Source organism: Coregonus lavaretus (genome assembly GCF_964263955.1).
Source record: "Coregonus lavaretus genome assembly, chromosome: 11".
NCBI lineage: Eukaryota > Metazoa > Chordata > Actinopteri > Salmoniformes > Salmonidae > Coregonus > Coregonus lavaretus.
Window position 1 is genome coordinate 37084297 of NC_139998.1, and position 27318 is coordinate 37111614.

Sequence of the window (27318 nt, forward strand, 5' to 3'; positions counted from 1 at the left end):
CATTGTGGTATTCATTCCACCAATTCTTTTGAAAAACGTTTCTTAAATGAAAGCAAACGGAACGAAACAGGGATAAATATACCTGAATTTGTCCAATATAAACTCTCAGTTGCAACAGTTGGACTAATGGTTACACACTAGATCAGCTAAATGCAGGCAAGAGTGTGCAAGGCGGTAGTGAATGTGTCACTGTCTGTTAACCTTGATTACTCAAAATTCTCTCGACCTGTGCACCTACCTTGTAAACTTTAATTCATAGGCTAGGGTGTAGCAAACTCATGATGGGTACGGGGAAAATTTGAGTATCATGTCGTAGCCTAAACCTATCGATGTTACATTGAGCTGGGTGAATGGAATATGAATGACAGTCATCCAATATGCTGTAATAGAAATAAGGCCATGCTCATAAAAAAAAGATCATCCTCCCTCATCTTAAATGGCACGACCGCCACTGGTTTGCTGATATGCTGATAGCTGCTTTACTGAGGAAAGTGTTTACTTGCTATGATACAGTATGTGGTTGTTTTGTGTAAAATGCTTGCTTACGCCAATCCAGTCGTCAGATCAGTTATAACCTACATCAAGAGAGAGAGGAAGTAAGAATGCATTTAACACTTTACAGTCTGTTCTTTAAGAGTATTATAATAGGGCATACCAGAAGGCAAATAGAGCTCCACAGTGGAGGTGTGGACTTCTAGTCCGACTTCTAGTCCGACTCAGGAGGCGTGCACACCATCCACCGCTTCAGAGTATATTACTCGCTAATGTTCAGTCTCTGCACAATAAAGTAGACAAGCTCAGGGCGAGGATCTCCTCCCAGAGAGACATCAGGGACTGTAACATACTCTGTTTTTCGGAATCATGGCTCTCTCCGGATATACTGTTCCCATCCATACAGCCAGCTGGGTTCTCAGTACATCGTGCAGACATGAAAAAAGAACTCTTATGGAAGAAGAAAGGCGGAGGTGTATGTTTCAATATTAACTACTCATGGTGTGATTGTGATAACGTACAGGAACTCAAGTCCTTTTGTTCACCCGACCTAGAATACCTCCCAATCAAATGCCGACCGTATTACCTCCCAAGGGAATTCTCTTCGGTTATAGTAACAGCCGTGTATATTCCCCCTCAAGCCGATACCACGACGGCCCTCAAGGAACTACACTGGAAACCACTTATCCTGAGGCTGCATTTATTGTAGCTGGGGACTATAACAAAGCAAATCTGAGGAAAACGCTACCGAAGTTCTATTAACACATTGCCTGTAGTACTCGCGCTTCCAAAACTACCACAACATTCTGCAGCGATATGCCATCCCATCTGGTTTGGGCTTAGTGGGACTATCATTTGTTTTTCAACAGGACAATGACCCAACACACCTCCAGGCTGTGTAAGGGCTATTTTACCAATAAGGAGAGTGATGGAGTGCTGCATTAGATGACCTGGCCTCCACATTCCCCCGATCTCAACCCAATTGAGATGGTTTGGGATGAGTCGGATGGCAGAGTGAAGGAAAAGCAGCCAACAAGTGCTCAGCATATGTGGGAACTCCTTCAAGGGTGTTGGAAAAGCATTCCAGGTGAAGCTGGTTGAGAGAATGCCAAGAGTGTGCAAAGCTGTCATCAAGGCAAAGGGTGGCTATTTGAAGAATCTCAAATATAAAATATGTTTTGATTTGTTTAACACTTTTTTGGTTACTACATGATTCCGTATGTATTATTTCATAGTTTTGATGTCTTCACTATTATTCATGTATTGATCATATCTTTACTAATGCTGCAGAGATTTGTTCTCACCAGAGAAATCATCCGAGCAAGGGAAACAGCATCCCTCTGTCTCAGTATGTGTAGCCCATGTACTGTATCTGATGCTGTCTGGACCAAAAGAGTATGACATGTTGCGGCCGTAGCATGTGATTGATTGGTGCCAGCAAGCATTTGGCCCCCCATGATAACATTTTTAGGGAGGCCAGTTTGGATTTGGTTTCTCACCAATCAAATCACATCCTAAGCAAAACGTCATTTTCGTTTCTGGTCTGCTTGTGTTGATGTCCTACAGTAGCTAGCTTGCTAAACATCCCTTTCCTAAGCCATGGATGGAGATGGGGATTTGGACTTGTGGTTTTGTCTTAATTCACTGTACAGCCCTGGTCCTGGTCAAAAGTAGTGCACTACAACCGACATGTACATGTTCGTGAGATTCTTACCTTTCCACAGAGGGGTCATATTAGTGTGTAGCCTGTTCGGACGCTACAGACGATTTTGTGAGAAGACCGATTTTCGGGATGTCTCATGGTCTGACAATCACTGCTCTAGCTCTGTCACCTTTCACCGCAGATGCGGAAGTGCGACATCAGCGGAAGCGGTGGATTGAGACACATCCAATGCAAAAAACCCCGCAGATATCTCTAGTTTAAACTGAGAGATTTGTATGTTTTTTTATTATTATGCAAATTAGATTTCCGCGGGGACGTGGACATCGACTCTAGGGGGCTAATTGACATGTTGAATGCACCGAGCTGTCTGTTTAAACTACTAGCACACAGCTCAGACACCCATGCATACCCCACAAGACATCCCACCAGAGATCTTGTGAATAGAATATGGGAGGCGCACAGTACTACATAGAGCCATGACTACATGGAACTCTAATCCACATCAAGTAACTCATGCAAGCAGTAAGATCAAATAAAAATATAAAAATACACCTTATGGAACAGCGGGGACTGTGAAGAGACACACACAGGCACAGACACGCATACACACACACGAGAACATACGCACTATACACACACGTAGATATGTGCCTGAGGGCACACACTTAATGTGTTGTAAAATCTGTTGTGAAATGTAATGTAATGTAATGTTTTTAATTGTATATAACTGCCTTAATTTTGCTTGACCCCAGGAATAAATAAATAAAATACCCATGTGCACTGGATATGTTGCTCGCACTAGCAAACCATCTCAGCACTTAATATCTTTTGTTCAGAGCAAATCACAGGAAATGCACGTATTGATTTGTCTATGTAATTTGTACCTCACTTCCATGCTTGTCAGTTTAGGGCTACCACCTGTTGAGGTAGCAAATCATTCTGCTAGCTAATTGGTCTGTATTTACAGTGTGCACTGTAAGAGATTGACCAAGAGAAGAGGGATGGTCAAGCCAAAGGTGGGAAGGCCAAAGCAAAGACACTCAGACAGAGGAGGCTGAGTGATAAGGGAGGCTCAGGTGGAGACGCACCTAAGAAAAGGTGAGTCCAGACAGAGTGACATGCAATATCCTATAGCAGGGTTCCACAACAGGCCCGCAAATTGTTTTATTTGGCCCCCCAAGTTTTCTGAGGGGGGGATTTTCATTGTTGGACATAAAAGACTGTAAAAACACCAGGAAATCAGCTCCAAGTGATTTTAATTTAGGAAATATGTTCCCAAGTATTCCCCTGCATCATAGAGAGACACGTGATCGTATACAAATGTAAGCAAGGTTTGAAATGATAATGTTTTAGTCAAATATTACATCTGTTTGGGCTTATTGCGGTCAATTTGCAGTCTACAAATGATTTGTAATTATGTTTTGGCCCCCCGACAATCCACTCAAGAAAATAAACTGCCCGCGGGTGAATCTAGTTGATGATCCCTGTCCTATAGGCTAATATGTGCAATGTCAATCTCAGTAACACATCAGCCAAAGGCATCTATGAATTTGACTTCCTCACTATCTCCAAGACCCAAGTTAATAGTACACATACTGTATATTGCACTAGCTAGGCCTAATCTGAAACATGTTCACTGCAATATTCACTATTTCTTAAAATCTCTTTATGTAAAGATGGTCTTTGCATGCAGGTAGTCAGTCTCACTATATTTTCCACCCACTGCATCCAACATTTCTTCATGGCTTCTATACTTCTGTACAGTTAACTGCAACATCACAATCAACATCTGGCTATTGTTATACACATCACAGCTCTGCAGTCTAGACACGCTTTTCATGCTGCAACATTTTTTAGACAAATTAAGACTCTAAACAAACGAGACGGACCAGCAATTGTAAATCTAGCAACGTGCTACAGTGAGTGAGTGGGTGGGCGCCTGCATTCATTACCCAGAGTAGGGTACTCCATCTTTATATGAATAAATTAATTCACCTTGATATCTGATGCATTATATGAGCAGACAAATGAATCCAGACTCATCCGTCACTGGCGAGTGTAATTCATGGGATGAAAGAAAAGAAAAAACACCTGTAAGCATGACTGGCAGGAGCCATCTGTGACAGGCCATGATGACATTTCATAGTAGACTGGAGTTAAGTTACCAACTCAGGTGGAGAGAAATATGACACAGCTGGGGAGTTTTAACCTATTTTTTTCTCCCTATCCCTCCACTCTGATGTCTAACAGTACACTACCATTCAAAAGTTTGTGGTCACTTAGAAATGTCCTTGTTTTCGAAAGAAAAGCAATTTGTTGTCCATTAAAATAACATAACATTTATCAGAAATACAGTGTAGACATTGTTAATGTTGTAAATGGCTATTGTAGCTGGAAACGGCTGATTTTTTATGGAATATCTACATAGGCGTACAGAGGCCCATTGTCAGCAACCATCAGTTCTGTGTTCCAATGGCACGTTGTGTTTGCTAATCCAAGTTTATCATTTTAAAAGGCTAATTGATCATTAGAAAACCCTTTTGCAATTATGTTAGCACAGCTGAAAACAGTGACCCCAGACTTTTGAACGGTAGTGTACACTACATATTGTAACAGTTTGTTTGTGTTTGTAGTAGCCTAATAGTAATGGAAGTTGTGCTATCAGCAGGAGCATCTACAGCAATAGCAGCAGCAGCATTTAGCCTAAATCACCACTGCTACACTTTATGTAATTTACATTTGACATTTGTAATGCTGGATAGTTTTTCCTGAAAAATGTGACCCCCGGTTGCATATTCCCAGTCTGTGCTGCCAGCTTGTCCCTGTGTGAACCCCATGTTGGTTGATTCCAGAAGCTCCCCAAACCATCTAGAAAGGAATGGATTTCCTGATACTGTGCTTGGACTGGTGCCCAAGGTCCATTACCCTCATACTGCATCTGTTAATATAGGGAGAGGGGTTTTCACCTCCATCCTACGATTTATTTTTGTGTTTTTGATTGAAATGTTACGTTATTCACAGTTGCTTGGCAGGCCTTTGTTAGTTGATGTAAGTGGCAATTTACTTAGTAAATTATTTAGTCCTTCATTATGTAGCCTAATTCTGTAGTAGGTAAAAATACCACTGAGTACCTCTTTGCAGTTTCTGTTTCTGTCCAGTGTGAGTGTAATATAGTGTAAATATGTATGATAATATGCTGAGCTCTGACATGTTTTTTGTTTGTTTTCCCTCTATATTAGGTCAAAACAGAGAGCGCGGAGAGCTTTGATGACTACAGTATGTGAGATTGGCACTTTCCTCTGAGACTGCGTCTTATTAACAATATTTTTGATGAGAGGGCCAGCTAATTGTCATGGTTCTACTCACGTAGCATTTCTGTTGCAGTTGAGTGGCTTGATCTCGCTCAGAACGTGTCACATCAGCACCTTACTGCTGCCATTGGAAATTAGTTTTAATCCATTAATGTTTCAAATTGAATCACTTTTTTTTTCCTTTTCTTCCGGAGGTGATGGAAATTAATTATTGTGATTGGTATGTCCTAGAGCCTGCAGGATCCATTTCCAGTTTTCAGGGAACGTTGGCTATCTCTCAGGAAATTAATTTATTGCTGTATTGAAGAAAAATATCTATAACTTGTCAGAAAAGCAATAAATGAGAATCCATTGTTTTTTGTGTGGATGGACGGTGGGGGTCTAGGCTGGGTTTGAAAGGTGTGGTTTGGCCCTGGGCCTGTAGCGTACAATCCACTACTGATAACAGGGGTGGCAGACAGTATCGGTTTTGCTATATGTTTTGCTGACTTAGTCACACTGACAAAGTGAATGACATATACAGTTAATCCACTGTTTTTGTCGCTTAGATTTACTCAGGCTGGTTCTCCCTTACAGACAAACCTATTGGCATCATGTGACATTTTCCTAATCCTCATTCCCTTGAAGTACTACTGTAATTTAGTGGCAGTGGTGGTTGTTATGTTTTGATCTATTCATTTGGTGCATTTCCTTACCACTTCCAAGCCACACTGCAGGGAAATTCAAGCTTGCCATCCTGTAATGATTATTATTTCTAATTGCCATAATTATACCATTATCATCAGGCCCTTCTCTATAACATTGTTTAATCACTGTAATTATGTCATTAAGTGTGGTCACTGAATCATCATTGTGTACTTTTGGATTGAGTTATTACTCTAAGGATAGCCAGGTCTTAATGGAAAGTAAAAGGGGACCTCAGTAGGATGTGGGTCTGCTTTCCTAGTGACAGATTAAGGGCTGTCATTGTTCAGAGTGTCTCTTGTGAGTGTTCGCTCGTCAGGTTTCATTTGGCTAAGAAAGAGTAGCCTGAAGATGGAGACTTTGTGCCAGAGAAGAGGGGGAACAAGAGGAAAAGACAGGAGGAAGATGAGCCCCTGGAGGGTCTCTCATGTTCCACTACAACCCCCATGTGAGTGGGTGTCCTTATTATATGTTAGCCCTCACTGGCTCATTCAATAACCCTATGACTATAAGTGTACGCAACATCTAAACATAAGTTCTGACTACCACACCATTACCTGTTGGAGGTGAGCAAATAGTGTTGTGCATTTTTGCTGTACAGAGAATTTATTTGCTGCCCTCAGGTTAAAGAAGAAATTGACAGAGGAGGATGAGGGTGGCCGGGGGACGGAGAAGGAGGGGATAAAGAAAGAGAAGGTAGACATCCTCCCTGATCAGGGGAGTAGGCAGATGTTCTAGTTCTCAGCTGGTTACGTAGTTGCATCATTTTCTCCCACTTCACTCACATCAACAAGAATTTCAGCCAAGTTGGAAGTGGAAACCAGGTGTTTAGTCAATACAATATTGTATTTTATTGTATTCACAAACATTACCGTGGTAAGATGTTAGGGCTTGGAGCATATAACTCAGATGGGTACAGCTGAAATTACAAACCTTTTCTATCAAATGCTGTGAACATTTTAGGAAAGTTTACAATGGGCTTACTGATTGTCTAAATCATCTACTGTGTAAATTGTCTTGTTTCTGTGGTGCTGTCTTGATCTCCCGGAAGCCAAAGAAAGAGGAGGGGGAGCATCCAGTCACTACAAAGAAGAAGAAGTCAAAGGAAGAGATTGAGGCGGCAAAAGCATTGAAGATCAAAAAGAGAGAAGAGGAGCAGCAGTGCTGGAGATTGTGGGGTTTGTTTTTCTACAGTATATGCTGAATATGTGGGAGGTGGATGTATGCACAGTATATTAAAAAAGGGCTCATTCTGAAACACACTCTTGTCCCTCAGGTGGGAAGAGGAGAAGTATGAGGATGGAGTCAAATGGAAGTTTCTGAAGTATAAGGATCCATTCTTCACCGCGGAGTACCAGCCTCTCCCAGACGACGTCCCTTTCTACTACAATGGTCAGTACAGCCCTGGTGGTTCGAAGGCATTATACTCACCCCCTCAGATCATCGACAATTTAGAAGTAAACACACAACACATATCAAAGACAGGCCATGCACTCAAAATATCTAAGTAGCTTTCCTACTGCATGAGAGAGTTGAGCTATGAAGCCCCCTTTAGACTCTCCACACATTCTGTCTGGGTCAGATTAAAAGTTGAATGTTGTTGACACTTTCTCTTCTATCTACGACACTGGGGAGGACCCTCCCTTTTATCATTCACCCCAGAAGGTTGTTCCTGAACTCTGTATTGATTTGCATGGATCAACAGCGGCCCACAAAGGATCAGCCTCTTTATTTAGGGCATACAGCCCGGGGATGTGTCTGGCTGGCTGGATCAAACATTTTGATTGAGGACCATCGTTTTTACATTTTCTCCCCATAGTGCAGCCCCGACAGCTCCCATATAAAATAGTAGGTTTAATCCCTGTGTGTGTAGTGAAGTCCCTCCCTGGGTCCAGGCCTCCATAGCTGACTCCATCGGAGTGGTCTGAAATGTAAATCCACAGCCGCTCACTGCGGGCCTCAGCCTCTCTCGCTCTGGGCATCGATTGGCCAGCTGAGCCTGCTCCTAGGGGACCTATGGGGATGATATGGCACATTTGGTTCTGACTAAGCTCCAAAAGCCTGACTTTGATGGCATCAGAGGTCACAGTGCCTCTTGTCCCTTCAGCTACTCATAAAGTGGCGCCGCTCCGCCCTCCAACTATGAGAAAATGACAAGGCCAAGATTTACAGAGTGTTTGCACCTTTTAGTTTCAGACAGTAATAAAAGACAAAGAAGTAAAGCTGAGTACACAACTGTTCTACAGTGCCTTTAGAAAGTATCCCTTTCCACATTTTGTTGTTACAGCCTGAATAAAAAATTTGATTAAATTGAGATTTTGTGTAACTTAATGTCAAAGTGGAATTATGTTTTTAGAAATGTTTACAAATTAATTACAAATGAAAAGCTGAAATGTCTTGAGTCAATAAGTATTCAACCCTTTTGTTATGGCAAGCCTAAATAAGTTCAAGAGTAAAAATGTGCTTAACAAGTCTCATAATAAGTTGCATGGATTCGCTCTGTGTGCAATAATAGAGTTTAACATAATTTTTTAATGACTACCTCATCTTTGTACCCCACGCATACAATATCTGTAAGGTTCCTCAATCGAGCAGTGAATTTCAAACAGATTCAACTGCAAAGATGAGGGAGGTTTTCCAATGCCTCGCAAAGAAGAGCACCTACAGTGGCTTGCGAAAGTATTCACCTCCCTTGGCATTTTTCCTATTTTGTTGCCTTACAACCTGGAATTAAAATAGATTTTTGTGGGGGTTTTATCATTTGATTTACACCACATGCCTACCACTTTGAAGAATCAAAATATTTTTTATTGTGAAACAAACAAGAAATAAGACAAAAAAACTAAAAACTTGAGCGTGCATAACTATTCACCCCCCCCAAAATCAATACTTTGTAGAGCCATCTTTTGCAGCAATTACAGCTGCAAGTCTCTTGGGGTATGTCTCTATAAGCTTGGCACATCTAGCCACTGGTATTTTTGCCCATTCTTCAAGGCAAAACTGCTCCAACTCTTTCAAGTTGGATGGGTTCCGCTGGTGTACAGCAATCTTTAAGTCATACCACAGATTCTCAATTGGATTGAGGTCTGGGCTTTGACTAGGCCATTCCAAGACATTTAAATGTTTCCCCTTAAACCACTCGAGTGTTGCTTTAGCAGTATGCTTAGGGTCATTGTCCTGCTGGAAGGTGAACCTCCGTCCCGGTCTCAAATCTCTGGAAGACTGAAACAGGTTTCCCTCAAGAATTTCCCTGTATTTAGCGCCATCCATCATTCCTTCAATTCTGACCAGTTTCCCAGTCCCTGCTGATGAAAAACATCCCCACAGCATGATGCTGCCACCACCATGCTTCACTGTGAGGATGGTGTTCTCGGGGTGATGAGAGGTGTTGGGTTTGCACCAGACATAGCGTTTTCCTTGATTTTCTTTAAGCAATGGCTTTTTTCTGGCCACTCTTCCGTAAAGCCCAGCTCTGTGGAGTGTACGGCTTAAAGTGGTCCTATGGACAGATACTCCAATCTCCGCTGTGGAGCTTTGCAGCTCCTTCAGGGTTATCTTTGGTCTCTTTGTTGCCTCTCTGATTAATGCCCTCCTTGCCTGGTCCGTAAGTTTTGGTGGGCGGCCCTCTCTTGGCAGGTTTGTTGTGGTGCCATATTCTTTCCATTTTTTGATAATGAATTTAATGGTACTCCGTGGGATGTTCAAAGTTTCTGATCTTTTTTTATAACCCAACCCTGATCTGTACTTCTCCACAACTGTGTCCCTGACCTGTTTGGTGTGCTCCTTGGTCTTCATGGTGCCGCTTACTTGGTGTTGCCCCTTGCTTAGTGGTGTTGCAGACTCTGGGGCCTTTCAGAACAGGTGTATACATACTGAGATCATGTGACAGATCATGTGACACTTAGATTGCACATAGGTGGACTTTATTATGTGTTTATTATTAACTAATTATGTGACTTCTGAAGGTAATTGGTTGCACCGGATCTTATTTAATGGCTTCATAGCAAAGCGGGTTGAATACATATGCACGCACCACCTTTCTGTTCTTTATTTTTTTGAATAGTTATTCTTTTCATTTCACTATTTTGTGTATGTCCATTACATGAAATCCAAATAAAAATCAATTTAAATTACAGGTTGTAATGCAACAAAATAGGAAAAACGCCAAGTGGGATGAATACTTTTGCAAAGCATTGTATTGATAGAAAGAAAAAAAAGCAGACATTGAATATCCCTTTAAGCATGGTGAAGTTATTAATTACACTTTGGATGGTGTACCCAGTCACTACAAAGATACAGGTGTCCTTCCTAACTCAGTTGCCGGAGAGGAAGGAAGCCGCTCAGGCATTTCACGATGAGGCCAATGGGGATTTTTTTAAACAGATAGAGTTTAATGGCTGTGATGGGAGAAAACTGAGGATGGATCAACAACATTGTAGTTACTCCACAATGCTAACCTAAATGACAGTGAAATATATATATATATTTCAAAACATGCACCCTGTTTGCAATAAGGCACTAAACTAAAACTGCAAAAACTTTGGCAAACGAAATGACCTTTATGTCCTGAATACAAAGCATTATGTTTGGGGCAAATCCAACACAACACATAACTGAGTACCACTCTTCATATTTTCAAGCATGGTGATGGCTGCATCCTGTTATGGGTATGCTTGTCATCGGCAAGGACTAGGGAGTTTTTTAGGATAAAAATAAATGTAATAGAGCTAAGCACAGGCAAAATCCTAGAGGAAAACATGGTTTTCTGCTTTCCAACAGACACTGAGACAAATTCACCTTTCAGCAGGACAATAATCTAAAACACAAGGCCAAATACACTGGAGTTGCCTACAAAGACGACATTGAATGTTCCTGAGTGGCCTAGCTACAGTTTTGACTTAAATCATCTTGAAAATCTATGGCAAGACTTGAAAATGGCTGTCTAGCAATTATCAAGAACCAACTTGACAAAGCTTGAAGATTTTTTAAAAGAATGTGCAAATATTGTACAATCCAGGTGTGCAACGCTCTTAGAGACTTACCCAGAAAGACTCACAGCTATAACCCCTGCCAAAGGTGATTCTAATATGTATTGACTCAGGGGTGTGAATAGTTATGTAAATTAGATATTTCTGTATTTCACTTTCAAAGTGTTTGCAAACATTTCTAAAAACATGTTTTCACTTTGTCATTATAGGGTATTGTGTGTAGATGGGTGAGAAAAAAATATATTTAATCCATTTTGAATTCAGGCTGTAACACAACAACATTTGGAATAAGTCAGGGTATGAATACTTTCTGAAGGCAATGTATATCGTTTTTCCCTTTAGGACATGCAAGGTGCTTATCGAAAATATAGCCCAGCTAAGATCAACGTTTTATTGATCTTATTGAACTGTGTGTGTGCGTGTTCTCCAGGTAAAGCTGTGATGCTGAGCCTTGCTGCAGAGGAGGTGGCCCTGTTCTTTGCTCAAATGCTTGACCATGAATACACCACCAAAGACGTGTTCCGCAACAACTTCTTCAAGGACTGGAAAAAGATGAGAAGGGAAGGAGGGAGAGATAGCCTAGAGAGACTAGCCCTTGAAACAAACTTTATTTTGTTTTCTTAGCTTGTTCTTGGAACAACATCAATTGCAAACATTCTTGGTATGGCAGATTTAAGCCAAAAACAACAAATATTTTGGATTTGAAGTCCTACAGTGAACCAAACAAGTAGGAGTAGTGGTGGAGAGAGTGAAAGTAGTCATCAGGACACTATACTCTTCAACTAGAAAGAGATGTTGAATGTCCCTGCAGAGGTAACAAGATGTAGTGTGACAGACATGGGTGTATGGAGGGGTGTCCTCTGTAGGCGTATCATGCAGAATTAATTTCGTGCTGCTTAGTGCTCAATGCTCTTGAAAATTTGATTTGTGTAAAGGCATTGATATGCTAATCCAGACAACTCACTCCCCGCATATGAACAAATCCAATTAAACTGATTTATTATAACAGGAAACCTCTCCTCGCCTGACTGCCTTCAGTCTCCGCCCACCCGCCGCCTGTCAATCATGCTTAGAGGTAGAGTCAGTGACTCCAAGTGTCCATACTGTCGCTGGAGTGTCTGCTCTGGTACCATCACACGCACTGTCTGCACTGAGTCTGTTTTAGGGAAACTATCACCAGTCTACTGGTGCCATTGGCAATGGGAATTTGGAGTGCTAATACAATGCAGTGTTGTTGCTGCTCTTAGAGTTCTGTATGTTTTTTATTCTTTAGACTGATTTGCAGTGGTATGTATTCATGGATGCCAAGGGAAGCCAGGCTTCCCACATCTTTTTACCAATATACACTATCTGTCAAAAGTTTTAGAACACCTACTCATTCAAGGGTTTTTCTTTATATTCTTTATATATTTATTTACATTGTAGAATAATAGTGAAGACATCAAAACTTTGAAATAACACATATGGAATCATGTAGTAACCAAAAAAGTGTTAAACAAATCAAAAAATATTTGAGATTTGAGATTCTTCAAATAGCCACCCTTTGCCTTGATGACAGCTTTGCACACTCTTGGCATTCTCTCAACCAGCTTCACCTGGAATACTTTTCCAACAGTCTTGAGTTTCTTCAAGTGCAGTTGCAAAAACCATCAAGTGCTATGATGAAACTGGCTCTCATGAGGACCGCTACAGGAATGGAAGACCCAGAGTTACCTCTGCTGCAGAGGATAAGTTAATTAGAGTTACCAGCCTCAGAAATTGCAGTCCAAATAAATGCTTCACAGAGTTCAGGTCACAGACACATCTCAACATCAACTGTTCAGAGGGGACTGTGTGAATCAGGCCTTCATGGTCGAATTGCTGCAAAGAAACCACTACTAAAGGACACCAATAAGAAGAAGACACCTGCTTGGGCCAAGAAACACGAGAAATGAACATTAGACCGGTGGAAATATGTCCTTTGGACTGGACTTCAAATAGGAGATCTTTGGTTCCAACCCCCATGTCTTTGTGAGACGCGGTGTGGGTGAACGGATGATCTCCGCATGTGTAGTTCCCGCTGTAAAGCATGGAGGAGGAGGTGTTATGGTGGGGGGGGGGGGGGGGGGGGGGTGCTTTGCTGGTGACACTGTCTGTGATTTATTTAGATTTTAAGGCACACTTAACCAGCATAGCTACCACAGCATTCTGCAGTGATACGCCATCCCATCTGGTTTGGGCTTAGTGGGACTATCATTTGTTTTTCAACAGGACAATGACCCAACACACCTCTAGTCTATGCAAGGGCTATTTTACCAAGAAGAAGAGTGATGGAGTGCTGCATCAGATGACCTGGCCTCCACAATCCCCGACCTCAATCCAATTGAGATGGTTTGGGATGAGTCGGACGGCAGAGTGAAGGGAAAGCAGCCAACAAGTGCTCCTTCAAGACTGTTGGAAAATAATTCCAGGTGAAGCTGGTTGAGAGAATGCCAAGAGTGTACAAAGCTGCCATCAAGGCAAAGGGTGGCTATTTGAAGAATCTCAAATATAAAATACATTTTGATTTGTTTAACACTTTTTGGTTACTACATGATTCCATATGTGTTTTTTCATAGTTTTGATGTCTTCACTATTATTCTACAATGTAGAAAATAGTAACAATGAAGAAAAACCCTGAGTAGGTGTGTCCAAACTTTTGACTGTTACTGTATATATATATATATATATATATATATATATATATATATATATATATATATATATATATATATATATAAACATTTAGTTGTTTTTCTAAAGATAAAGGCTTACGAAAAGCTATGGCTTTTTGAAAAGAGAAAAACAACTTTGAAAGGCAACTTCACAGAAGACGCGTTTTCTATACTTGTGTCGTATCGAGTGAGTGGTGGTAATTATTGCTGATAAACAAAGGAGTCCGCTTAAGCTGTACCTTGATTAGAAGTCTTTATTCATTATCACAAGCTTACAGCATAAGTTTACAGACTCGCGAGGTCTGGAGAGCAGTGTCCTCCAATTCTAATGGCTGCTCTGCCCTTTCATCGTTTAACCCCTATTTATAAACAATGCAAAAAGATGGGTGGCTCCCTCTTCTGGCCAATCACCAGTCTCCCCTGGGACGTCACCCTCCAAACGGCTACATTTGACCTAACATAACCAACATTCCATTTCTTCAAGAAAAACATTTAACAAAGGCATAATCCCAATACACGACATATCCCCCCTTCGAGACGAACAGTCTCGAAAACAAACAGAATAGGATTATGACTAGTAACAATTTATCTTATTGAGTATCTTTAACATTAAACCAAAAACATTCTCCTCTAGAGTGTAAATACCTTTCTATGAAATATGAACAACTGTTTATGAAGTGTGAATACATTACTATCTTTATGAAGTGTGAATACATTACTATGAAATATGAACAAATCTTTATGGAGTGTAAGAGCGAAAAACTGTCCGGCAACCTTCCATCCATCAATCAAGACAGTAAAATTCTCTCACGGTCCCTCTGCCCCAGGCAACCACCTCGGTACTCCAGATAACCTCATAAACAATGTAAATGCATTTGAAACTATGATGCAATTAAATACACATGTAAGCCCCTGCAAACAAAATCCTATCCAAAAACATCCACTTGTAAGGCTGGTCAACCCATTGGACCCTACAGTGAACCTCTCCCTGCCTAAATTCCCTGTCCCTAATCATTCACGAAATAAACAAAAACATCTAAGATCCTCACATGTATTCAATAACATCAAACATCATTCTACAAAATTAATACCTAAGAATATGACACAATTATGTATTACACATGTCTATATTTCATTGCAGACACTGGAATGTAGTCCACTACACTTCATCTCCCCGTAGTCTCCTCTTCCAATGGACTGTTGATGATGGAATCGGCCACACCCTCCTTGTTTCATCTCCTCCAGTCATATTGTCCCTTCATATTGTCGTTGTTTGAGTATTTCAATCTCCATATGTTCCCCCAAATGCTTCTGAAAGAAAAGGAAAGACCAAACAGTATATTTTGCAAAACAACACTTTCAAATTGACCATCAATATCAACTAAGAATATAAAAATGATATATAAATGATGTATGAATCACATTAACCTCTTCCCCCCTTGATTCATAAAATCATACCAACATCACCCCAATATTGAAAAAAAAATCATCAAATAATCAAAAATGATATTTATCCATTCAGTTCCACTGGTCCATCTTCATCCAGATCAGGAACAGTCAACACCGGCATCTGAGTGTTGTCTCCAGGCATCACTCTCCAACCTATCTCAATATCATAGCTTTCTCAAAGGTCAGTAACAAATTACAAACATCACACAGTGTTATCAAAGCTGCCATTAAATGTAACCCATCACTGCCCCTACTGGCCTACCTGATCTTGCAACCAAGACTTCTCAGATCTCCCAAACGCATCCCTTATATTCTTCAATGCATATATAACTATCTGAACTATCTGGACTCAAAGTATACCTAATATTATCAATATGATCTTCCCAAATGTTATACCATACCATGGAAAAAGTCCCCCCTTCTCCCTTAGATTTATCCTTCAATGATAGGCTTGAAGACTATGACATGTAGCCATGTCTCTTTTCATCCAATTTCAAATATAGCTTCAGATTTCTGTGTCCGGTGCTACCCCTCTTATAATGATAGAAACCTCATATGGAAGCTTCAACGTTGACATGTAACAACATCCTGTCTATCCATAAGGTAAGAATATATATGCTTTATCACCACAAACCCTCCAAATATCTCTAAAATTCCCCATAGTCACATTGTCAGGCAAAAGCTAATCTTTTAACCATCAAAGTCCTGCTGTTCCTACTACCTGGTACATAAAAAGTAACATATTTCTCATTACTACCCTTAAGGTCATGCATACCCAAAGTTATCATATAACATCACAATCTGATATTCCCATAAACATACCCCTTACATCATATGTTTTATTAGAACAAAAACAACTTTTAGCCCTCAATGGTTACACCTCAAATGCTTCAGGATTTGCTGTTACCTGATTTTTCTTCCCATCTAACAAATTCACACAAGTTAATTCACTTAACCTAATAACACCTAACCCTAGGCTTAAACAAATGTTTTGACAATGACATTATTTTATCTGTTACTGATTGTTGCTGATACCACAGTCATGACAAAGCATAAGATTGACACATACTTGATAGAGGTCGAACGACCGTCTCTAAAATGTTTGGTGCTGGAATTCTCACCAGACATGGACCCTCAAGATTCCTCACTGATCTTACAGAATGAGCTAACCGCTGGAACCAAAGATTCCTACCTGCCCATTTATCTTTAATTTTCACAACAGAAGAATCAAACCACTCCCTTTAGTTTCTCTCTCCCCTAACGAGCGGTACTGATCAGATACCTCTCCTTGTCTGTCATTAAAATCAAAGACCTCATCCTGTACCTCCATGATGAATCTATATTCTCTCTACTACTATCTGTTCTCCTATTTTACCTTCTTGCTACCCCCTTTAATTTCAGAAAAGTTGTTGTCGGTGTCATACTTCCTACATTTGCTATTGCCATCGTATCATTAATCCCTTCCAAAGTTATAACAATACTTCTTCTCCATAATTATCTCTCCATGTGGGAGGAACGTCCCCATCCTAACCCTAATAAGTATTTTTTCCCCTAAAATTGGCGCTGGAGCTATTGGTTCCCTTATAATCAAATGCGATATATTTATGGCTATAATAACTATCAATGTTGAAAGAGTTAAATTGCTTCTCACTGTTGTTTTAATAGACTGAAGTGTTAATGTCCTTAGTTACTTCTAATTTTCCCCAAAGAAAAGTTGTCTTTGCTTGTACTTCCATCTATCACCACTAGTGTCACTTTTTCCCAACTCTCAGTCCTATCTCTAATCCCTAACTTTCAAACTTTTGATTATAAAAAATACACCTATAATTACCTTGATCTCCCTGCTGGAACTGTAAATATAGATACTCAATCACCCTCAATCTTCTCTTATCATTCAGCAACACATACTTTCTCAATGCATCTGCTCCTAACAGATCTAAACTCCTACCATATCTTCCCACTAAACTCTAAAATGTCCTTCATCACTGTTCTCTCTCTGTCTTACTACTAACTTTGAAACTTAGCTTACTGTCTTAGAGTTCCTTCAACCCTAGTTCTCCTAACTTATTTTAATCTAATCTTTTCTCTCATAACCTTTAAAAACTTTTTCCACTGATTTATTCACAAAATCCCTTTACCACCAAATTTTTAGAATACGTGATTGGGAAAGTCCCCACCTGCTTCTGACTTTTTCACACACAGACTTGGCAAATGACTAAACACCTTTTAGCCTAGCCTGAAATCTCTTGGTGTAAGAATGTAACCCAGAATAACAGTCACCTCTTTTAACTTTATTTTCCAGACAGATTGTCTAATAGACAGTCTAATAGATTATCATCCTTCCTATGATATTATCTTTTTAAGCAAATATGATTCCCAAAAACCCTACTTTTTAAAATCCTCTACCAGACAGCCGTTTAGTGTACATCTTATTGTACAATTCAATTTACACAATGCATCTCTTTCCAATAATGCAATAGGTATATGCTCTAATATTAGTATCTTAAGAGTAATTAACTGTTTTACTACCTCAAATCCCTATCCTAATTAGTTAATTTTACATAGTGAGATGTTTAACCTCTTTAGGCTGAACACAGATAAGTTTTTCCACTATTCACCATCACTTCTCATAGTCCTCTGGTTTTACTTCAATTGTTAGCTATTTTCTCTTCTTCTCTAATCGATGCTATCAGCTGGCACCCCCCTTCCGGATCTTCTAGGCACTAACAGGTGATCTTCACTTGCTCCTTTATCTCTGTTGTTTTCTCCTGGCGCATTTCCATCACAGGTAAAGTGACCAACCTGTCCATAATTATAACAGTCTTCTGAAAGTTGCTGGAAGTGTAGCTGAAATCTTCCTCCTCCTTCTAAGCCTTCTCGTCCTCTTCCTCTCCAATTCTGTGTCTGTCCAGAACCTGGCTGTGGATATGGAACACCTGGTACCCCCCTTGACTGGTACAATTGCATTTGATATTGTTCAGTTGAAGCTGTAACAGTGATTGTTGATTTGGTTCACTCTGATTCTTCATAACCAAAGCTTCTCTTCTCCACCAGTTGTATGATTGAGTTTTCTGAGAGATTCTTGATCCTGTTCTTTCTTGCTGAGATATATGTATTCTTCAACAGCTTATATTCTAAGTTCTGTCCTCAAAATATCATCTTCCATCATCTTCTTACTTCTCTTCAGCTGCTTGGCCTCAATGTATTCTTCTTCTCCTCCAATTCCTGGGATTATTTTCTCAGCAGTTTCTCCTCTTCTGTATCTTCAGCGTCTCGAGCTGTTCCTCTAGCTCTCTTACCTCTCCCAAAGTCCTCGCTTCCTCCAGGCCTGATAAGCCTCGGTCTATATCTCCTTCTATTTCTTCTGTGCCAGTCCTTGTAGGACAAACTCCTCTTGAACATAAAGCACCTTTAATCTCCAAATCTTCATCGCTTTCTTCATCTTTGCTTTCATCAGAGATCAAATCTCGTGTATCCTTCTTCTTTCCTCTCTTGCCAACTTCCTTCTGATCACAGAGTCATATCCACCCATGACCTCTTCTCAATCACTCATCTTCATCATCCTCATCCTCTTTAACCTCCATCCTCCTTAACCTCCCTCTTTTCTTCCAGACATCTCATTTTCTTCCTTCTGGAGTTTTGATTCATCTTCATCGTCGTTTCTGCTTGTCCTCTATCTATTATTCGTTCATCTCCATCTCTGATGCAACAATCACCCTCCTGGATGATCCCTGGAAGCTGAGGATAAACATCCCTAAGCTCTCCTTCCCTTAGCCTTATCTCTATAGCTTTGTTTATCTTATCGCTGGAATCTTTTATCAGTTTTTGTTTGAAAATGAAGGGCAACTTTTGTTTCACTTGCCGGATAACCTCGCAATACTTTAGTTAAAGGGTCACTATTTTGTACTATATCAACCGGTGTAATCACCTTCATATAGCCTTGCTGTCCTTTCTCCCCATTGTAACTACTCTTTTATATTCCTTTATTATGAATTATCTTATTTTAGACTATATAGCCTATGGCTTCCCCCCTGTAATTATTAATATAAACCTAACAACTCCAACTTTTTTTTTTTTTTTTATAAATCAATTAAAAATCATGAATAATTAAAACCAATTTTTATTCCTATATCCTATGTCACCAATTTATTAATTAGTGTTGACTATCTTACCACAACCCATCAAATGCAAGTAAATGTAAGTTAGTCAACTTCAAAGCAATCCCAAAAACACAGCCTGTAACCCCTTGCTCTATAACCCCTAATTATCTTAAATTTACAGAATAATGTCAGTCCTTGATTCCCAACACAATTCCAATCAAACCCCAGTGATGCACAGAGCCTCCAAAATGCAATTTTTAATGAAATAGTATTTGCCAAGCCTATGTGAAATTGTCATCAAATATTTTGTAAGGGATGATTTTGTGAACTAGCCTGATATCTGATCCTCTGCCTCTGCCGCGTCACGTGATGTCACGTCAGCACTTCCTGTATCTCCTCTCTCTCTCTCTCCTGTCTCTCATATGACAAGGGAACAAAGACACAGAAACAGATTTTAGTAGTTAATGCAATCACTGAGTTATTTCAACCATATTCAATATTCCTTCGTTTTACACTCGCTCTAAGAATTAACTCAGGAATAATTATAGATCGCTCAAAAACATTTTTATTTAATTTTAATCCGTCATTTAATTTAATTCATTATACTTCGCCAACATATATTTAATTTATAAATTCAATAGGTCACAAAACAAGTTTCATCTTTAACCATCCGCCGTTTAAACTAGAATACTCGTGTCAAAATATATCTTCTCTTTGTTTCCTCATCTGTGTCTGTTTCTCTCCCTGCGACACGCAGGCCCCACAGAGATATGACACGTCACCCACAATCCCGTTTTTGTAGTTTTACTATACCCTCGTGTTGTAGTTTAGTGCCGTAAACCAAAACGTGTCCTAATCTCGTGCCATAAACCCCCCTTTCTGTAGTGTAGTGTCGCAAAATTAAACGCATGCGCAAATGCATTCAATGATACGATTCCCGGACAATAGAACGATAGCATTACGCTACAGCTTCACTATTTTATACCCTATACTCACACAATTACACATAACAGAGCTCACATTTGCGTAGAACTTTAAATTCTACACACACATACATATTTTAAGAGGCTTAGTCCATCGCAATGGGACCTCTAAGGATACATTAGCATGTAGCACAGAACACAATTAGCATTTAGCATTAGCCGCCATATACCATGTAGCATGAAACACACTCCCATTTAGCATTAACCTTAGCCTTAGCCTTTAGCTAACTGCGGCCTACCACGCCCTAAGTAACCTTGCATTGTGCCCAAATCATTATCCATCATTATCCATATCTCCGCCTAACTTTATGCTGCCTTGAGTTCTGGATAATTATATGAGCGGTTACCCCAAACGAATAATCCGTCAACTATAAGATGAGCATAACATACAATATCATCGTCCAGCTCATGGTTCCCAGAACCAACCTGACGAAGTCTAATACGTCGCCCAGGATTTGTAGCCCACTCCTGCGAGTCGCCCCCGCTGGGGGTCTTTCCAGATTCACAATGCCATAAATATGCATACGTATTCCAGCTTTTATTCACTACCAATCCATTATTCTAGCCTTCATCAACCAAATTTAGAATATTTATTTCAGACTCCTAGTCAACAGCAATCACACCACCCGAGGCACGGTCGTAATGGTACATCTCTCCAGTGTACACAAGTCGTATCCAATCTAACAAGCTCCGAAGTGGTAAGAAAAACTCACCCTTGTCTGGCCATGCTTCAAAGCGAGTTAGCCTGGCGGCTGACTGAAACAAAGGAGAGGTGCAGACCAGCCCCACGTTGGGCGCCATTTGTCGTATCGAGTGAGTGGTGGTAATTATTGCTGATAAACAAAGGAGTCCGCTTAAGCTGTACCTTGATTAGAAGTCTTTATTCATTATCACAAGCTTACAGCATAAGTTTACAGACTCGCGAGGTCTGGAGAGCAGTGTCCTCCAATTCTAATGGCTGCTCTGCCCTTTCATCGTTTAACCCCTATTTATAAACAATGCAAAAAGATGGGTGGCTCCCTCTTCTGGCCAATCACCAGTCTCCCCTGGGACGTCACCCTCCAAACGGCTACATTTGACCTAACATAACCAACATTCCATTTCTTCAAGAAAAACATTTAACAAAGGCATAATCCCAATACACGACACTTGTAAATGCAAACACAACAGGTGAAAAAATCTAGTAAAAAAATGCTTAACATTCACAGCGTGTGAACTTAAGAAGACAGGCGCTTTATTCACCTGTTAATGCAAAAAGGACATGCGAAAAAATCAAGTGTAAAAATGTACACCAAGCAATTAGAACGCTTGAATGTTGTACTTTTAGACGCATGAAATTGTGCCACTGCACACTTTTTGAATGCCTTTGTAGTAACTGGCACAATTTTATGCGTCTTAAAGTACCACATTCTAGCCCCTCCCACATCAATTTCCGGGAGTTTCACTTTTGTTTGACTTCTGGCATGTCGCAATGAATTGCTTACTCAGGGGAGATGAGGGAGGAGATGTTGCTAAATATGGATCAAACTGTTAAAATGTGTAAATGACAGTCACAGAATGTAAAAGCTACAGCAAGGCGTTGGTGAGAAAAATGGAGAAGAAATTAAAACAAGTGTTTCCACATAGCATTACAACTACGAAGCTTACGCTGGCTAGCTAGCTTATTTTCACTGAAATAGCATGGCTGGTTAGCTAGCTAGCAATAGTCTTCTGTCTAGCCTGTAACTAATGGTTGTTACGTTGTGGAACAGAGTAATAGGTCTTTGTACTTGCCATTTGGTTGAGACTAACATTGGTTTAGAAGATAATTGTTTACTTTGTGTATATTTGTTGTGTAATTGGTTGGCTTTGCTGAGTTAGCAAGCTGAGATTTATTTGCTTAAGTTGGCTAGCTAGTAACGTTTTAGGAGAACAGGCTTGCTCCCTGTAGAATCTAGACAATAGGGAACGTGAATAAGATCTGATGTGCAGCTGCTTCTATCTGGCTGTTGCAGTGCCAAGATGAGGTGAGAGCAAACTGCTAAAGAGATAAAAAGTGTAAGTTCTCTCAGACTATCTTGATTAGCTAGATTTCAAGGTTGAACTAATGCAATAAATATTTGATTGGCTTGCTAAATTAGCAGTTTTTCCTGAAAATGTCTATCTGATAAAGCAACACTCTTGGAAAAAAAGTTCCATCTAGAACCTAAAAGGGTTCCTCGGCTGTCCCCATAGGAGAACCCTTTGAAGAACCCTTTTGGTTCCAAGTACAACCATTTTGGGTTCCATGTAGAACCCTTTCCACAGACGGTTCTAAATGGAACCCAAAATGGTTTTACCTGGAACCAAAAAGGGTTCTACTATGGGGACAGCCGAAAAACCCTTTTTTCTAAGAGTGTATCGTTGTTATTGTTCTAATGCAATGTCCATGTTACAGCCACAACATGATGATCATGTAGTCAAGCATCTGAAGACCAGCGAGGAAGAGGAAAGCCTGCTTTGGATGAGCAAACTAGAACAATAACAACTAGCTAGATATATCAGATATACATGTTCAGGAAAAGCAGGGAGAGAGCAAGCAAGTAGTAGTAACATTATTATTCGAAACCACCACATGCGCATAATCTGTATCTGTGTTATATTTAGGCAATAAGGCACCTCGGGGGTTTGTGGTATATGGCCAATATCTAAGGGCTGTTCTTAGGCACAACAAACCCCCGAGGTGCCTTATTATATTAGAAACTGGTTACTAGTAATATGGAATCATACCTGTGGTATATGGTCTGATATACCACAGCTTTCAGCCAATCAGCATTCAGGGCTTGAATAAACCGGTTTATAATAGCTTTATCTATTTGTATCTATTTGTACTGAATTTCTATCTGTCTCATGTTGTACCGATTATCAACATGAACAAGACTGAATTCTGTTGAATTGTCAACTGGACTAAATTCTTATTAGGAAGATGGTGCTGTTCAGAATGACATGTTTATGACTGTTGATGTTCACAGGAATCTCCAAATGTTATGTTGAAGGAGCACCACGGATGAAGGAGGGGGAGGATCACGGACAGCTTCTTTCTACCACACCTTCACCAAGTCATACGTTTGCTTCATGAACAATTGTTACATCTGAAATAAATACAGAATTATTTTAGTTACTAATGTTTTTTATGCTGAATGTGAGTAATTTAGCAGGTCTATAGTATAATGTATTGTTTTGAAATGTTTATTAAATATCTGTTCAGTCACAACTCACTTTTATTATTTTATGTTGGCTTTTTTAATGTTTGAAAAAATGATGTATGTTTTGTACTGTTACTTTTTACATGCTGAAACAGTCTCATTCGTTTTGGGCTAAATGCTAAGTGCTCCTAATCTCAGCTTGTTACCTGTATAAAAGACACCTGTCCACAGAAGCAATCAATCAATCAGATTCCAAACTCTCCACCATGGCCAAGACCAAAGAGCTCTCCAAGGATGTCAGGGACAAGATTGTAGACCTACACAAGGCTGGAATGGGCTACAAGACCATCGCCAAGCAGCTTGGTGAGAAGGTGACAACAGTTGGTGCGATTATTCGCAAATGGAAGAAACACAAAAGAACTGTCAATCTCCCTCGACCTGGGGCTCCATGCAAGATCTCACCTCGTGGAGTTGCAATGATCATGAGAACGGTGAGGAATCAGCCCAGAACTACACGGGAGGATCTTGTCAATGATCTCAAGGCAGCTGGGAACATAGTCACCAAGAAAACAATTGGTAACACACTACGCCGTGAAGGACTGAAATCCTGCAGCGCCCGCAAGGTCCCCCTACTCAAGAAAGCACATATACAGGCCCGTCTGAAGTTTGCCAATGAACATCTGAATGATTCAGTGGAGAACTGGGTGAAAGTGTTGTGGTCAGATGAGACCAAAATCGAGCTCTTTGTTATCAACTCAACTCGCCGTGTTTGGAGGAGGAGGAATGCTGCCTATGACCCCAAGAACACCATCCCCACCGTCAAACATGGAGGTGTAAACATTATGCTTTGGGGGTGTTTTTCTGCTAAGGGGACAGGACAACTTCACCGCTTCAAAGGGACGATGGACGGCACCATGTACCGTCAAATCTTGGGTGAGAACCTCCTTCCCTCAGCCAGGGCATTGAAAATGTTGTCGTGGATGGGTATTCCAGCATGACAATGACCCAAAACACATGGACAAGGCAACAAAGGAGTGGCTCAAGAAGAAGCACATTAAGGTCCTGGAGTGGCCTAGCCAGTCTCCAGACCTTAATCCCATAGAAAATCTGTGGAGGGAGCTGAAGGTTCGAGTTGCCAAACGTCAGGCTCAAAACCTTAATGACTTGGAGAAGATCTGCAAAGAGGAGTGGGACAAAATCCCTCCTGAGATGTGTGCAAACCTGGTGGCCAACTATGAGAAACGTCTGACCTCTGTGATTACCAACAAGGGTTTTGCCACCAAGTACTAAGTCATGTTTTGCAGAGGGGTCAAATACTTATTTCCCTCATTAAAATGCAAATCAATTTATAACAATTTTGACATGCGTTTTTCTGGCTTTTTTTGTTGTTATTCTGTCTCTCACTGTTCAAATAAACCTACCATTAAAATTATAGACTGATCATGTCTTTGTCAGTGGGCAAACGTACAAAATCAGCAGGGGATCAAATAGTTTTTTCCATCACTGTATGTGCCGGGGGGCTAGGGTCAGTCTGCTATATCTGATGTAATTCTCCTGTCTTATCTGGTGTCTTGTGTGAATTTAAGTATGCTCCCATTAATTCTCTCTCTCTCCCACTTTTCCTCCCTGCCCAGAGGACCTGAGCCCTAGGACCATGCCTCAGGACTACCTGGTCTGATGACTCCTGGCTGTCCCCAGTCCACCTGGTCGTGCTGCTGCTCCAGTTTCAACTGTTCTGCCTGCGGCTATGGAACCCTGACCTGTTCACCGGACGTGCTACCTTGTCCCGGACCTGCTGTTTTCGACTCTCTCTCTCTACCGCACCTGCTGTCTCGACCTCTGAATGCTCAGCTATGAAAAGCCAACTGACATTTACTCCTGAAGTACTGACCTGTTGCACCCTCTACAATCCTGTTGGTCATCTATGAACGTTTGAACATCTTGAAGAACAATCTGGCCTTAATGGACATGTACTCTTATAATCTCCACCCGGCACAACCAGAAGAGCACTGGCCACCCCTCAGAGCCTGGTTCCTCTCTAGGATTCTTCCTAGGTTCCTGTCTTTCTAAGGAGTTTTTCCTAGACACCGTGCTTCTACATCTGCATTGCTTGCTGTTTATAGTTTTAGGCTGGGTTTCTGTATAGCACTTTGTGACATCTGCTGATGTAAAAAGGGCTTTATAAATACAATTTGATTGATTGATGATTAGTGTAAAAATGTGTGCGTGTGCATGTGTGTGTGTAATGCAGGGATCAGCAACTACGTTCACCCCCGGGCCGATTTCTTTCTTTAGCGGATGGTCGGGGGCCGGAACATAATTGCAAATAATTTGTAAACTGTAAATTGACCGCAAGAAGCCCAAACAGATATGTTTGACTAAAACACAATCCTTTCAAACCTTGCTTACATTTGTATACGATCACGTGTCTCTCTATTATGTGTGAGAGTACTTGGGAACAGATTTCATAATAAATTAAAATCACTTGGAGCTGATTCCCTGGTGTTTTTACAGTCTTATGTTCAAAATAGAAATAAACAATGTATTTTTTTGGGCTCAGAAAGCTTGGGGGGACAAATAAAAACATCTGCGGGCCAATCCAGTTGGGGAACCCTGGTGTAATGTGTATGAATGTGTGTTTGTGTTGTGTCGGTCTGCGTGTGTGTGTAATGTGTGTGCGTACAGTTGAAGTCGGAAGTTTACATACACCTTAGCCAAATACATTTAAACTCAGTTTTTCACAATTCCTGACATTTAATCCTAGTAAGAATTCCCTGTCTTAGGTCAGTTAGGTTCACCACTTTATTGTAAGAATGTGAAATGTCATAATAATAGTAGAGATAATGATTTATTTCAGCTCTTATTTCTTTCATCACATTCCCAGTGGGTCAGAAGTTTACACTCAGTTAGTATTTGGTAGCATTGCCTTTAAATTGTTTAACTTGGGTCAAACATTTCGGGTAGACTTCCACAAGCTTCCCATAATAAGTTGGGTGAATTTTGTTCCATTCCTCCTGACAGAGCTGGTTTAACTGAGTCAGGTTTGTAGGCCTCCTTGCTCGCACACGCTTTTTCAGTTCTGCCCACAAATGTTCTATAGGATTGAGGTCAGGGGTTTGTGAAGGCCACTCCAATACCTTGACTTTGTTGTTCTTAAGCCATTTTGCCACAACTTTGGAAGTATGCTTGGGGTCATTGTCCATTTGGAAGACCCATTTGTGACCAAGCTTTAACCTCCTGACTGATGTCTTGAGATGTTACTTCAATATATCCACATAATTTTCCTTCCTCATTATGCCATCTATTTTGTGAAGTGCACCAGTCCCTCCTGCAGCAAAGCACCCCCACAGCATGATGCTGGTACCCCCGTGTTCTTCGGCTTGCAAGCCTTCCCCTTATTCCTCCAAACATAACGATGGTCATTATGGCCAAACAGTTCTATTTTTGTCATCAGACCAGAGGACATTTCTCCAAAAAGTGCGATCTTTGTCCCCATGTGCAGTTGCAAACCGTAGTCTGGCTTTTTTATGGCGCAGTGGCTTCTTCCTTGCTGAGCAGCCTTTCAGGTTATGTCGATATAGGACTTGTTTTACTGTGGATATAGATACTTTTGTACCTGTTTCCTCCAGCATCTTCACAAGGTGCTTTGCTGTTGTTCTGGGATTGATTTGCACTTTTCGAACCAAAGTACCTTTTTTTTTTGTCATTTAGCAGACGCTCTTATCCAGAGCGACTTACAGGAGCAATTAGGGTTAAGTGCCTTGCTCAAGGGCACATTGACAGATTTTTCC

General features: G+C 40.6%; 1 pseudogene across 1 annotated transcript in view; it reads left to right on the top strand.

Moving 5' to 3' along the window:
* The first annotated feature begins 281 nt into the window (after positions 1–281).
* The window catches only part of LOC311137533 (DNA topoisomerase 1-like), a 68411-nt pseudogene continuing 41374 nt past the window's right edge, over positions 282–27318 (top strand). The window contains exons 1-6 of the transcript in view: positions 282–285; positions 3136–3253; positions 6774–6846; positions 7202–7323; positions 7427–7542; positions 11569–11693. The product of the transcript in view is annotated as a DNA topoisomerase 1-like (transcript). The remainder of the gene's footprint in view (positions 286–3135; positions 3254–6773; positions 6847–7201; positions 7324–7426; positions 7543–11568; positions 11694–27318) is intronic.